At 40.1% G+C, this 15,666-nt stretch overlaps 1 protein-coding gene across 1 annotated transcript in view; it reads left to right on the top strand.

Annotated features, from left to right (window-relative positions):
• The window catches only part of OSR1 (odd-skipped related transcription factor 1), a 72,728-nt gene that overhangs the window by 28,759 nt on the left and 28,303 nt on the right, over window positions 1-15,666 (top strand). The gene's annotated exons all lie outside the window — the stretch shown is intronic.

The following is a 15,666-nucleotide window of genomic DNA, read 5'->3' as shown; positions in this document are numbered from 1 at the left end:
ATAGACACGTAGTAAATTTATTTGTAAGGGATCTATGGCAATGATTTTACTCTCCTCAAAGATTTTGCTGTGATTTTATTTTTCTCCAAAGAAAGATATCTGGCCCCATATCTGTACTGGTAACTGTTTCTCTCTGTGTTCATAACTTCAGTATCATCTACTCCAGCTGCGGAGTCCTGTCTGACTCTGAATCCAGAATGCACACTCACATCAAGTCCCTTCGCGTCTCTGGATTATAATAGTGTTTCCTATTCAGTGCATACAGCTGACTGTGAGTGTTTTCCACAGCCAGCATCTCCTTTATGGATGCTTTTTAAATGTTATACTTGAAGTTGTATTCACTGATAATAGTCATTTTCCGTGATTTGCACTTATGAGTGAGAAAATCCCTTTTCTTTTCTTTTGCATGAGTTTTATGTACCATAGGAAACACTTTGTTTCATTCAGAATCAGAGATGAACATAGCCTCCATTGATGTCTGTGTCTTTTGTTACTTTGGCATTAACATTCTTATAAAAATGTTTCAAGCATCTCTTCTAGTTATTAAAGATAGATAAGACATAAATCACCTTTCACTTACAAGTCCAAATAACATGTAACACAAACAAGATATATCCCATAGAATATACCCAATGTCTGTGTTGTGATTTAGTGGGCTTTGAAATTACTGTAAGTCCTCCACTTTTGAAAAGGTCTCTCTGGGGTTCATGTATCATTGCTAGAGACAGGTTGTAGCCAGCTCAGTTGCATCTGAGTTATGTGGGATTTATGAAACATGAAAAACAGAGTGCACCATCAGATTGCATACCTGGATTTAGTCAACATAGTCCAGAGAAGGAATCAGAGCACTGACCTCCTTCTCTGGCTGGAGTCTCTGGTTAAGCCAACACCAAGTGGATCCTGTGGCTTGAGATGGGGGAAGGCTGTGACAGTGGAGCTGCATTGACCCAAACTAGTAACAGAATGGTAAAGGCAGTTAAGGGGTACAGTATGTGCACAGATCGGGGTGGCATGTGAGGCCGGATGGAGGTCAGGCCTGTCACCACTCAGACACGCCGTCTTCACTGAGTCAACTGGCCTAATACAGCAGAATCATGGTCATATTGCAACCGTACTCCACCAGAGCAACTATTAGAATGTTCACCTCCAAAAGCCTAAGCCAACTAAAGGATTATGATGTTAGGAAAAGACACTAAAGTTCTCAACATCCGTTGTCTTAATTTAACTTGTTTCAATTGCTAAATTCTTGCCTGCTGGAGAATCTTAGCAGAAGTGGGCGAAGAACCTTGCCGCACAAGCCAGGAAACCTGAGTTCAGTTCTGGGAACCTAGGGAAAGATGGAAGAAGACAGCTGACTCCACAAAGTTATCCTCTGACCTCCATGTGCGTACCGTGGCATGCCCGCACACACGTGTACATCATCAATCATACTCACATAAAAATAATAAGTATACATTGAAACATAAAGGAATAGCAAATGCTGATGAACACAGAAATACAATTCTGAATATAATTAAATATATCTTTGATGACATAGAATAACCCGCTAGTGTCCGTCTCATCACATTATCATCTGCATTAACAGTGTTCAAGGACTTTCAGTTCTGAACTCAATAAGTGAGTAAATGGACAGATTGTTATGCTTGTAAGTCAAGAAAGGATTAGGTAGAGCTAATTCTTTTCAAGTGTTTTGCTGACTAAAGGAAGCTGAACAAGGAAGGATTTGGGTACTATGAAGGCAAAGCTTCTAACTTGTTCCTTTTGCTTCTGTGTGTAAACATATAAAGACCTGGGCTAGACCAAACTGAAAGGAAGACAGTGGAGTACATAAAAATAGAATCCTTTACCAAAAATAACCTCTAAAAATATAGTAGTTTGTAAACTACACGTGCTTACAGTAGCCCTAAACTATGACAGCCAAGTGTGTTACATGAGACTGCATGAATAAATGTAAGGGTATGGGTTTAATTATTATTACAGATGTAGAAATGAGTATGTTGGCCGACAGACTTGAAGGCTCAAGTTGCATAATACACTAACAAAATCTGGCATCACACCACGTCATGGCCAACGTTCACTTTCAACTTTACTGGATCTATCACCACCCGGAGATGCCTCTGGGTGTGAAGATTTAACTGAGGGGATGACCCGCCTGGAATGTCATTAGCCCCATCCCAGACTGAACAAAAGAAAAGACTGAAAAATTATGATCACCAAGTTCACCTCTCTTCGCTCTTTGACTGTGGATGGCACATCCTGCCACCCGCCCTTTCTACCATGATGCACTCCGCATCTTTTAAAATGGTGAGCCATGTGCTTCTTCCCTTTAGTTGTTTCTGGTGCATATAGTCACACAACAGCAGGAAAACTAGTGAATACATATGATAGTTATTGGGATGTGGGCAGAGATAAGAATGACCTCAAATATGGTCATGGCATAAAAGATTAGATGAGTTCCTGCGTTACTATAGGAGCACAAATGAAATGTAATTTTGAAATACCAGCGGAAGCAATGTTAGTAAGGCAGAGTGTGTGCTTAGTTGTTCATAGGGTGACTTCCAATAGCAGCAGGGCTAGTCTGCTATGCTGCTCAAATAATATGCTAGTCCAATAGGGCCAGAAATAGAGCACATATATTGTCTTTGTATATATAATTTGGTCCTAGACCTTTTTATTGAACAATGGTAGATTATTTATGTTAGATTTTTACAAGCAGACATTGAATACACTTAAAAATAACACAAAACAAATATCAGGACTGAAGGCATTAAGACCATGTTGTCCACTGAGTGGCAGTCATCGGGGTGGGGTCATGAGAGGGCTGACCATCATCCAGTGATGATACAGTGCTTCCTGGGTAATGTGCTCCTTTTCAGCTCCTAAACGCAGGGGTCAATTGAGGTGATTAAATTATCATTATTATAATTATCCTTTAAAGTCATTTGATGAATAAAACTGGCTTGCATATTTGAAGTCCAACTATTCCCCCAATTAAATAGGATATTGATGAGGCACTATTAAAATCCATTTTTGAAGAGCTGGAAGGTCATAAGGAATAATTACTGAGTTAGGACTATGGGCCAGCCAGTGGATGTGTTAGATTTTCAACTCACTTTCTTTTGGTGACCTTAGAAACTAGACCCAAGAATGGTTTATTTTATTTAATTTTGTAGATGAAGAAATGAAGTTCCTTTCCCAAGTTACCCAATAGAAATGCCCAGAGCCCCAGAGCATACATATAGGTCCACCAGTTTTTAGACTCTGGGCTCTTTCTCACTCTTCTGTTTCCCTATAATCACCCAAACCCCTGTCAGCTGTGCCTTCCAATATCCTGACATCATGGAAGGGAAAATGAAGGTGCAGTAGAAAGAGCAATGATTCTCCAAAGAGGTCCACCTTCTCTTTTCCAGAACCTAAGAATGATTGCCTTACACAGTACAAGGATGTTGCATGCGTGATTGCATTTAGGGTCTTGATTTGGCATATTATGCTGGATTTCCTGTGTGGATCAACTACATTCAATCGGGTTCTTTTAATGGAAATAAGAAGCAGAACAAAATGCTTATCTGATGACTTTTAAGATGCAGGAAGGGGTCAAGGAATAAAGAATACAGGTGTCTCTAGAATCTGTCGAAGGAAAATAGTTTCCTTCAGAATTTCCAGGAAGCCTGTGGCCCCATTTATAACTTGATCCTGCTCTGTGAGAGTCACAATGAATTTCTGACCTCTGGGATATATAAGTAAAAATGTGTATGGCTTACTTTTCCTTCTCTACAAGGGCTCACAGACAGTAGTCGCATATTTAGTGTGTCATAAGAATGGAGTGGAGGCTTTGTCATCTGGGGAAATAGTAAGTGTCATGAGCACTAATAATAACCAGTTTCAAATACAATAGGAGGGAACCCTCACACACTATAAGCAGAAGGGAAAAGAAATGATGGCCTTGGGGAAAAGCTGAGGAGGACACTGCTGAGCAGGAGACTTAAATCGGTGAGTCCACTTGTTTTTGCTCAGGCTATCCGAACACCATCCAGATGACAGTTCTTCCTCAATGAACTTCCCAAATTATTATGACAAAAATGACAGATACCAACAAGCTTTTCCTAAAGCTAGATGAGAAGACACTGAAAATGTACGGAAGGATAATCGTAGAGGAGGGAAATTGTCAAAGTGGACTTTATTGTGTGCAGGCCAGTGCCCACTCACCTAACCATGTCATGCAGCATTAATAATTCAAACATCTGGGTATAGAACATGGATAAACAGAGGAAACAATGGCAAGAATAGGAAGGCTGGAAGTTGATGAAACCACATGGCAGAATATGATAATGGGTGAAATTTTGTGGGACTAGGGAAACTGTTTGAAAGGTCCAGAAATGGAGCTTCATGGCATATTTTAGAATAGGATATTAATAGCCCCTGAGACCACTGGGACAAAGATATCTGTGTGTGCATGTATAGGTCACTCTGTGTGTGTGTGTGTGTGTGTGTGTGTGTGTGTGTGTGTGAAGGCAGATGACAACTTCAAGTGTCATTTCTTGGACACCATTCACTATTTTTATTTTGAGATAGGGTCTTCCACTGTTCTGGAGCTCATCAAGTAATTTAGATTGCTGGCTAGTGAATTATGGAGATCTGCCCACATTTTCTTTTTTCCTAGCATTGGGGTTATAAGTGTGCACTGTAAGGGCCAGTTTTTATTTTGACGTGAGTTCTGCTGGTAGTCCAATTCAGGTGTTCTTGCAAGAAGAACACTTGACCATCCAAGCTGTCATCTCCCAGAGTCCCAAGGATGGAATTTTAAAACGCTGTTGTCAGATAAACTGAAAAGCCGTCTGGAAAACTATGCCATCAGATCGATTTTTCACCATCTCTCCAGAAATAAATTCTGAATTGGAGATCCAAATGTCAAAATAAAACTATAAAATGAGATGGAGACTTGGGAGAATGTCCCCATAATGCCAGTGTAGTGTTCACGGTATGTTCAGTCCTTCCACATGTCTCTTATGCTTCTCTCATTTACAGCCCCTCCTCGGTTAGAGTCTAGCATTTGTGATCTAATTTATAAAAAAAACCTTGCAATCATTTAGTTTTCCTTATTTATATTTATCACTATTACAAATAATGTTAGTGGATGGAAATGTATAGCCAATGATGTATTGGTTCTATATACATACAAACATAGGCAGAAATTTTTGAATTTTGTCATCTTATATCTTCAGTCTTTAGCTTTTAACGATTCTTTAAAGTCTACTATATTAGATGGATGTGGATTCCTGTAGGTTATTCTGTTTCTCTACTAATTTTAAAGATGGAATGACCTAAAAATTTTTTATTTTAAAATTAAAATATAAATACATCAGTTTCCCTTTTTCCTCCCCCATCCCATCTCCTCCCATGTATATTCAACCTGTTATCATTCAAATTCATGGCTTCTGGAGGGGTTTTTCTATTGTTCTATATTATACATTCCTAAATATACAAGTATAATCTGCTCAGTCCGTATAGTACTAATTGTATGCGTATGGTTTTAGGACTGATCCTGTGGTGTTGGATAACCAATTGGGAGACTCTTGTCTAGAAAAGACTATTTTCTGAGCATTCTTTCATTCCTGCAGTTCATTGTCTGGGCTGGGTGAGGCAACATGAGATGTCCCCTTTCCATGTTGGCATGTCTGTTGATGGTGTCTTACTCAAGTCATATTTAGGCAGCCTTGTGGCTGGGGTATCAAGAGTGTAGCTTTCCTGACACATCCAGGACACACAATCTCACAGCAGACATCCTGTTCCTCTGCCTTTTACATCCTTCCTGCTTCCTCTTCCGCAGTGATCCCTATAACTTAGGCGCAAGGATAGAAAACTGGAAATGGGATCCAAGATGGCGTCAATCCCTTTTGTGTTTCATTTACTGGGTACTTATTTTTTTTTTTTTCAGAGACTCCCAAAATCTCTAGGTTGGATGGTGACACCCTGTTCTAACTGCCATAATGCCGTCATCTTTTTCTTCATAACCATTATGATTATTTACAACCCTTCATTAATTCTGCTTTAAACTGTGCCAATGCCCAGCCATTCTGCTTCTAATTAATTATATTTTCTGTCGTGTGGTTCTGTGGTCCTCGCCTTGCTTTTTCAAAATCTGAGCAATTCCTAACCGTTGGCACGTTGCTATGCTGTTTAAACATCTTATGTGTAAGGTCCTACATGAGACTTCATTTCATCTTCCCCGTCACTGACACCGGCTGTCTCCTCTGACTCCCCTCACCATTTTGTTTGTCTCTGTTATTTTTCAGTTAGTATCATCATCATCATCATCATCTCCTTCTGTGGTCTATTTGCAAAGTTTTGCCCCAAACACATTCCTTGGCAATGCTAAACAGCCCTGCCCATCCTTTGCGTTTTATTGATGAGGGTGAATTTTGTTTACCTCTTTTCCCATTCCAATTGGGAATTGCTTGTCTTTCCTTTAAAAACGCAGTTTAGATGTGACTTTCTACAGGCCAGGGGCCAGGTAGAAGAGTGTCTTGTTAAAGAAAACCTCAAGCCAGGGCTCTATACAGCTATGATTTGTGGCTGAATTCTGTCCAGTTATCTCATATTTTATTAAATTCTTGTCCCCCAACAAACCCTGTATATAATTTAGCATAGGAATGGAATACAGGAAACACAATTATTTATCCATTAAGTTTTTTATGTTTCATAAAAGACTGCTGCATAAAAAGACTGTCTAAAAGACAAAGAAGAAAAAGTCACAAGTAGTGACTTGTCACTGCATGGAATCTGGGCCTTTTGTGTGCTGAGCTTTGATTGTCTCGTCTGGAGGGTTTCAGGATGTGGGAGAGACACAGACATTACCTGCAGCAGTGGCAGAAGCATTAGCAACAGTGCCCTTGGAACAGGGTCTGTGGATACTCTGCAGTTCTGGGGACAGCCCACGGAGTCCTTTTGTGAGCAGCTCTTGAGTGCTGCTGCAGACTTCATGGCAGGTGTGGCTTTTCCTACTGCAGCCGAAGTGCCCGGCTGTTCTAAGGTATTAGCTCCTGTGATAAGAACCCCCAGCCTGGGGTAAGCTCCTCTGAGTCTGAAAAGGGGCAGGTATCATAACTCCTAATGAGTACCGAGTAGCCTCATTTAGGGTAGAAGGAGATGTTCTGAATGTAGGCAGATGTGATGTAAAATGTGTACTTTAGCTGATCTATATGAATTTATATTATGTTGATTGCAGCCAAAGATACAAAAATTAAAAAGCATTTAGTTTATTTTTTCATATAAAAATAAATTTTAGTGTCACCTCATGTGCAGAATTTATTTAATTCAAATGGCTATATTTTGTTTATGTGAAATTCAAATTTACCTGAGTGTATTTTCTCTGATAATTAATTTGAGATGTCTGATGCACTTATTTTCCTTCCCGTTTCACTTCAAGCAAAAATCTCTGGAATAGCTAACTTCTATTTATTTTTTTATTTTTCTTTAAATGTCAGGCTTTTGGCTGTACCATATGAAACCAAGTGGGCTTTTGGAAATGCATGTCTTACTTTTTCCCAGTGGCCACCAGCATAACTATTGTATTAAGTTGAACACACACACACACACACACACACACACACACACACACACACACACACAGTTTTTTCCTTATTCAGCTCCCTTTTCTCTACTGACTTTTCCCATCTTTGTTGGTGAATGCTAACATAGAAGGTTATGTTAAAGAAAATGGGCAGTTAATTAATAAACATAACAGTTAATTACTAACCAGCAAGATATAGTATTACAGACATTTCTTCTCATACTGTTGGCAATCTGTGAACAAGGTAGGGAATAATGGCAGTGATGCTTCAAATACAAGATGACAACAAAAAGGGGAGATGGCTGACACAGGTGCCAAATTCTCCTCAGGCCTAAGAGAGAGGAAGGCATACACCACTTCATGACCCTATTGTAACTTCACCCCAAAATAAAGGTGTTGGAAGGGAGAGATTTTTCTGGCCATTTTTAAAGAATTACAATGCAAGCCAGACGGTGGTGGCACTTGCCTATAATCCCAGCACATGCGAGAGAGGCAGGAGGATCTTTGAGTTTTGGACCATCCAGGTCTACAGAACAAGTTCCAGGATAGCCAGGGCTACACAGAGAAACCTTGCCTGAAATAAATAAATAAATAAATAAATAAATAGCAATGTAACAAGGCATATTTAGTCATCATCTTTTTAATATTAAGCAAAGTTGTGTATTTAGATATGGCTTAATTAATTAATATTCTACTTTTGTATCTTTTACATAAGCCAATCTAGTGTGCAGCAGCCTAATAGTTATGGGTTCTTTAAAGTAGATTGGGAAGCTAAAGGTGCCCTGTAAATAATTTGAGTTTAGAATTACTTGAGTGTGTTCACAACTATTTACCTTTCGTAATTTCATACTTGCATATGCTTTGATCATATTTGCACCTCCCACAACCCTCTTATTTTCTCCTCACTCATCTAGGCCCCTTCTTAATCCTAGTAAGTTTTCCTCCTGCTTTCATGCTCCTCCTATTTTTCTAACAATGACCCACTAGACTTCATTAGGACACGAGTGTGGGGTTATTTACTGGAATACAGAAACTTACCAGCGGTCACACCACTAAAGCAAAAGGACCCTCTCTTTGCTTGCAGCCATTGGCAGCCAATAGCTCCTTGAGAGGAGTGGAACCCCATGCTCCCTCCCCTATCCTTGCTGCTATGTTGATTGGCTTCATCTTGTATAGGTCTAACTGCAGTGCATTGATGAGTGTGATGGCCATGCCCTATCTGAAAGATAAGAAGTCCTCTTAATCATAACCTAGCTTTTATATTATTTCTGTTCTATTTCCTTTTTTTAATTTTTAATTTTAATTTTGTTAATTTATTCAGATTACATCTCAATTGTTGTCCCATCACTTGTATTTCCTCCATCCCTCCCACTTTCACCCTATTCCCCTTCCCTAGGTCTATGACCGAGGGGGACCTCCTCCCCCACTATATGGTCATAGGCTATAAAGTCTCATCTTGGTAGCCTGCTTATTCTTTCTTTGAATGCCACCAGGCCTCCCCACCAAGGGGAGGTGGTCAAATATGGAACATCAGAGTTCATGTCAAAGTCAGTCCCCGCTCTCCACATAACTGTGGAGAATGTCCTGTCCATTGGGTAGATCAGAGTAGGGGTTTGATGTTTACTATTGTATTGTCCTTGGTTAGTGCAATAGTTTGAGCAGAACCCCCACCCCCACCCCGGGCCCCGATCCACCCATCACGATGTTCTTCTTGTAAGTTTCTAGGACCCTCTTGGTCATTCTATTTCCCCATCTCCTATATTTCTCTAACCTAGAGTCTCAGGAGGATGTTCTCCCATCTATCCCAATCTCCTGTTAAGTAAAGACTTACGTGGGACATGCCTTTTGGGCTAGTGCCCAATTACAAGTGTCTGCTTCATTTCTATATTGTTCCCTTAGCCTTCAAAGGATTGAGATAGATGTTCCATTTAGTACTGTGAAATTGAGAGTCACTTATTCTCAACACTTTGATCAGTTATAAGTATTTGCTTTAACACTGGTCACTACAAAAAGCTTTTCTGACTAAGGCTGCAATCATCACCTACCCATGGATATAAAATAAATATTTATAAGGCAACTTAAATCACATCCACTTAGCAAAACATTATTGCTGAGCTCCTCCTTCTTTCATTTCTAGCCATGGTCTTTTGATCAGGTTTGCAATACCAAACTGAATTCAGGCGTAAGGTTGGTTACCCTTATAATACCCATGCTACTATTTCACCACTGCCTGTATCTTGCCTCGAAAGTCAGTGTGTATTGATGTTTACTATTTTATTAAGGATTTTTGTTTGTATTATATGAGATTATCCATCCCAGTATGCACAGTATGCAGCTAGATACAGAAAAACATAATGCAATGTGTATTATATACATATTGTATTAATATAAATACTAATATTGTATCCTATACAAATTTATTCAATATTCTACATAACATGTATACATATTATATGTAACATAATATATCCTATATAACATGTATAGTATTTAGAATAATATATATAATATGATGTACTAAATAAAAGTATATAGTCAGAATTCATATATAAAGTACGTAATTACAAGATTAGGCATTTTAAAATATTATTTCAAATATAAAGGTCTAGCTGAATAATAGGACATCTCACACCAAAAATTGGTAAATGTGGAACTGCAGAGAAGTAAGCAGAAATGGAAACATTTTATATTCAAAACTGAGGAACTGAATAAACTTATGTTTCATTATTCTTAGCTTTGTGGATTCTAACAATGGAAAAATAAGGCAGGTTCAAGTTTGTGAGTCTGGAAGCAAAGTGTCTTCACCACAAGGTTAAAAATTCCAAGTACTAAGCATTATATCCATCATGCAAAATATATTTGTCTCCAATCTCATAGAATTTCCAGGAATGTTTTCCTCGTTATAAAGGCAAACATCATAATCCAGGAGCTCTTATCACAAATCACTATACTTATTGGTTTGTAGCCAAAGCTCTACAATGGAGTAATGTAAGGCATCCATTCTACTTAACATGTTCCACAAATAAACCTCCTCTCTAACTGAGTACAAGGACTGTACCTATTTTGTTGATAATGTTCAGGGGAAAAAAACACATTAAATGGTAAACCTTGTTTGAAGTCATGAGAAAGTCATTCTGGGGTTGAATGCCCACAGTCTAAGAAAGAAGTTCATAGGCATTCTATATGTGTCAAGGGTCTCTAGAGGAGCAAAATCTATGCGATGAATACATCCTATTAAGGGATTTTTATTACATTGTTTTACATAATGGCACAGTAGACCAATAGAGTTTTCCTGCACCTGGAGAGGCTGAGAGGCTGTAAATCTGGAAGCCACAGCAGTCCCATTCTGGCACCAAGGGCCTTGAGGGAGCACCACTAATCTTCAGTTCGTGTTGGAAGTCTGAAGAAGCTGATTCTGTTGTCAGTAAAGGATGGGAGTGTTGCAGTATAACGTATGGGTTCAGCCTAAGATGGCTAAAAAATGACCCAGAGTGTGAAGCGTACCTTACAGCTGCCAGCACTACACTGGGCAGAATCTAAACTGATACAAATCTACTCCTAAAACGCACATAAACAAACTACTCTAAACCTCATATCATACATATACCCCAAGCACTTGCCACTATGGTGCTCCTCAGTCTATTTCTTCCCCCACCCCCACCCCCTCCTCCTCAACTGTGAACCCTCTTCCCCTTCTCAACCTTCAGTCCTCTCTCCACCACCCTCTCCAGGAAGTCCCGCTTTCCCCTTCCTGTCCTTCTGCCCAGCTTATTGGCTAAACAGCGCTTTATTGACAGTTGTTACATCCATTCAAGACATTCCTCCACATGGGAGGAGCAACAGCAGCAAGGCAGATGCATTTACTAACAAGGAGCAAAAGTTGGGCAAGCAGCAGAGTTTTTCCCTCTGACTTCTTTGTACCTGGGTCACTGCTGGAAGGTGTTGGCCACTGTGGAGAAGGGTCTTCCTGCTCAGTTAATCCTTCTACTGGTTCTTCTGGACATGTCCTTATACACCTTTCCAGAGGCATGTGCTTTATTTGATTCCAAATCTACCCAAGTTGGTAAGCAAGATGAACTACCACAAATAATATCCGTTGCATTATGGGCATATCAGTTATTAACGTTTCAATCTGTTTGTTTCATTTTATGTGTGAGCATTTTGCCTGCATGGATGTGTACAGCCTCTGAAAGTCAGAGAGGGTGCTGGATTTATTTCCCTGGAACTAGGATTACACGTGGCTGTGAGCCACATGTGCCATACTAGAAACAGAACCTAGCTTCTCTGAAAACACAAGTGCTTTTACCATCTCCTCCAGTCCCTCAGTTGTTAAAATGTTGCAGCATGTCAAAGCCAGATAGTGGGCAGCCTGTTAAGAAGTAGAGAACCCAAAAGAATTTTTAGCAATCTCACAAGACAACAAGATACAAATTAGAGTCCGAGCCTTTGAGAGTACCAAGGATTTTAAAAAAGCTAAGTTCTAGGAACAGATACAGAGACCAGCAGCCAAACAATTGGCTGAACTTGAGGAGTCTTGTGGACGAGTTGGAGGAAGAAATGAGGGAGCAGGAGGGATCAAGGACACCACAAGAAGACCTACAGAGTCAACTAAGCTGGGCCCATGGGGACTCAGAGAGACTGAACCACAAGCCAAAGAGCATGTATTGGCTGGACACCGGCTCTCTGCACATATGTAGCAGATATGCAGTTTGATGAGCATGTGGGTCCCCTAACAGTGGGAGTAGGGGCTGTCTCTAACTCTGCTGCCTGCCTATGGGTCCCGTTCTCCTAGCTGGGCTGCCGTGTCTGGCCTCAATGGGAGAGGATGTACTCAGTTCTGCTGTGATTTGATGTGCCAGGGTGGGATGGTACCCTTCTCTGAGGAGAAAGGGAGGGGGGAAGGGAGAGAAGGTTTGAGGGGAGGTCTGGCAGGAGAAGAGAGAATGGGCTGTGATCAGGTGGTAAAGTGATTAAATAAACAAATTAATGAGACAAAAGAGAGATGAGAGACATAGTGTTCCCTGAATCGTAATACCCAGGGATTTTCCTTGACAGTACTTCTTATATGGGGAGGTTGTATATGGCAGATAATGAAAGCAAGCAAACCCTGCCCCAATCCAGAGAAGATGAATAAACTACTATGGGAATGGCTTTCTATCATAAGCTAGTAAAGCATGCAAACATATGCAAGTCATACAAATAAGTTTAGCAGGTAACAGCATAAAGTGCCCAAAGATAACATAAGAAAGTAACTGCATGACCTTTAAGTAAGAAAAGATTTCTTAAATCGGGCACAAAATGAAACAATAAAAGATATTAGACTACATTATAGTTAAGAACTATTTATTGAAAGATGCCATTAATGACTCCCAAAAGCAAGCTATATCAGGAGAGAATATATTTCCAACAAATGTATCTGAAAGAGGACTCATATCCAAAGTATGTGTGTAATAAAGACCTCATAGAGTATAGGAGAAATATAGCCAATTAGGGAAAATGGTCTTGAAAGCTGAATAGGAATGGCATAAAGGAAGATTTCCAAATGGCTGGTTAATGTGCAGGAAACTTCTTAGTCATAGTAATTCTCATGCAGTGCAAGCTAAGTCTTCAGTGAGATTCGGTTTACATAAAATCAAAACAATTAAGAAGACACACAGTGTTTTGCAGGTCATGCATTTAGCAACTCTAACTCGATGGTAAAAGTGTGGAGGTGATTTTATGTTGTACTGAGCCAGCTAGTGACAAAGAGTTAAACTACACTTTCCAGCATGTTTTCCTCTGAATGGTTCTGAAGCAAGAGTTGGCATAAGAGACAAATGTTCAAAACTAGAAGGCCCCAATAAGGTTAGGTAAGCCTGTTTAGACAAGAGAGACCTGTGGTTCAGGTGCTGTTAGGGCTTACAAATGATGACAATGTGCTGCTGGCTTGCTTTGTTATTGGGGCAGTGGATGGACCTGAAACACCCTCAGTCCCAATGTGTCCTCTCCGCTAACTTTTCTAAGTCCAATTCAGATATATGGGCATCTCTATGGAAAACTGACCTCATTTCCCACATCACTTGCATCAGCATCTGGATGTAGGGAGAAACAGACAGGACCTCAGCATGTCACGACTTTCCCACATTTGTATCCGTGCTTTGGCCTTATTGACTTGTGGGTTAATACTAGACCCAGAGACAAAGTCTTATGAACACGGAACACCAACCCCCAGGACAGCACAGAGTCTGGTTTCTAGAAGAGATTTCCGATTCTATGCTATTTGTTATTGTTTTGCCTCCCTGATGACACCTAACTGACCCGTAGTAGACCTCTTTCATTGTTGAAGATAACTTATGTTAGGTAGATTCTAAGCAATGGGCATGAGTAGGGAGAGAAGGGACAAGCATCATCCATGAAGTCCTTCCACTCAGCATGCATGGAAAGAATCGTGTTTGATGGAGCGTCATTTCCTAGCAGTGTCAAATGCTTTCCCAGCTTCTCTTCATTTCAGTTTGTGTGTGCAGAAGTATTTATCAAAGCCTGTAGTGAATTCTTAGATTAGTAGTGCTGTGAGGGGAAACTACAAGGGCCTTTGGAATAGGTGAGTAGCTGTGTTGCTAACAGCATAGGTTATATCCCTTTTAGTGGTCATTAATAGATTGAAATGTGCTGAAGTTTTCATCAGTGGACCCAGCTTCACCTTGTTCTAAGAAAGATTCATTCCAGGTAAATTATGTTGTATTCTTCACGTGGGTTTCAGGAGGCCGCAGAGTGTCAAAGGAAATCCCCTCCCTTTTTGTGAGTAGCTGCGGGCTAGTTCATTTTGATGAATCTCTTCTCCATAGTGAAAACAGAGCACTATTGACTTAATCTCATGACCTCTTTCTAAGGTCTTTCCAAGGAGGGCTCTAGTAGGTTGACTGATCTGGGTATCCCATGATGTATGAACCAAAATATTCCTTTGTATATTGTGGAGGTGATGTCTAAATGGAAGCCTTACAAAGGTACACTGGCTTATTCTGGCCCAACTCAAAAGAGTTGCATTTTTGTGTTCAGATGGAAAAATAGAAGTGAGTTCACTAAAACAGAAAATCTGGGTAAAAGCATACTTGTGTGTTTCTGCTACATAAGCAGGCCTCTGAGACCGTGAAGAAATCCGGGTCTCCATTCCCTCATCTATAATACAACGGGTTTGGTTAAGATGATGCTGAGGGTTGTTTCCAAGAGTAACAGCTGCAAATTCCATGAAGCTACGTCTCTGGAGACCTGGCCTCACATGCATTAGCAGTTGGTGGCTCCAGCAAAGGGGGACTTGAAGGAACACTGAGACAGTGTTGGGCAACAACATGCTGTTCTTGTCCAGGCACCCAGGTATCTCTGTGAGCTGCTCCCATAGCCTTCCCAAGCTTATAAGCTGATTGGCTCTTGAGATCTGCTAGGCATTTCTTTTTATGAAGACCATTTGAGTGTTTCTGTTATACTTCTTGGTTGCCATGCAAACTTGGCTCACAAAAGCCTGCAACAAACCCCAAACACCTCCTTACATACTTGCTTTATGACATTTTATTTGAATGCCAATATAACAAGTTTATAGTAAATGGAGGATATGGCAGGAGACTAAAATAACACCATAGGCTTTGAACACTCTAATCTGAGCTTAATAATTTTAAGATTTTTAGACATTTGTAATTCAACCTATGGGCATAATCTAGTAGTAATGGTACTTGGGTAAAGATGTACTGGATCGAATAACACAGTGGTTCCAAAGGAAACTAAATCTTTTTAAAGCCCTCAAACATCAGTTTAAACTGTTAGCTCTAATTTTATTTTAAATTCATGTTAAAGTAATTGCATCAAGCTGGGATTAGGTACTGTCTCTAACGCTCCTTCTACACAGTTAACCATTTAAAGCATCAGAAGTACGACTAGAGTTAAAGGAGGTTTTGCGTCTCCTCCTGTGACTTTCCATAGCAATGGCACTGGGTGCGTCATCTCCAGGTTAGGTGTCATTTGTCTCTCTCCATCTGCCAGAAGACCAGGTATCCATCTGAGCAAATTTCTAAGCAGACATACTACAAAACAAAACCTCAAGCCCCTAGACTAGTGATTCTGAACCT

The sequence above is a fragment of the Acomys minous genome (assembly GCF_964271855.1).
Source record: "Acomys minous genome assembly, chromosome: 8".
NCBI lineage: Eukaryota > Metazoa > Chordata > Mammalia > Rodentia > Muridae > Acomys > Acomys minous.
Note: the sequence above shows the minus strand (reverse complement) of the source record. Positions and strands in the feature narration are given on the sequence as shown.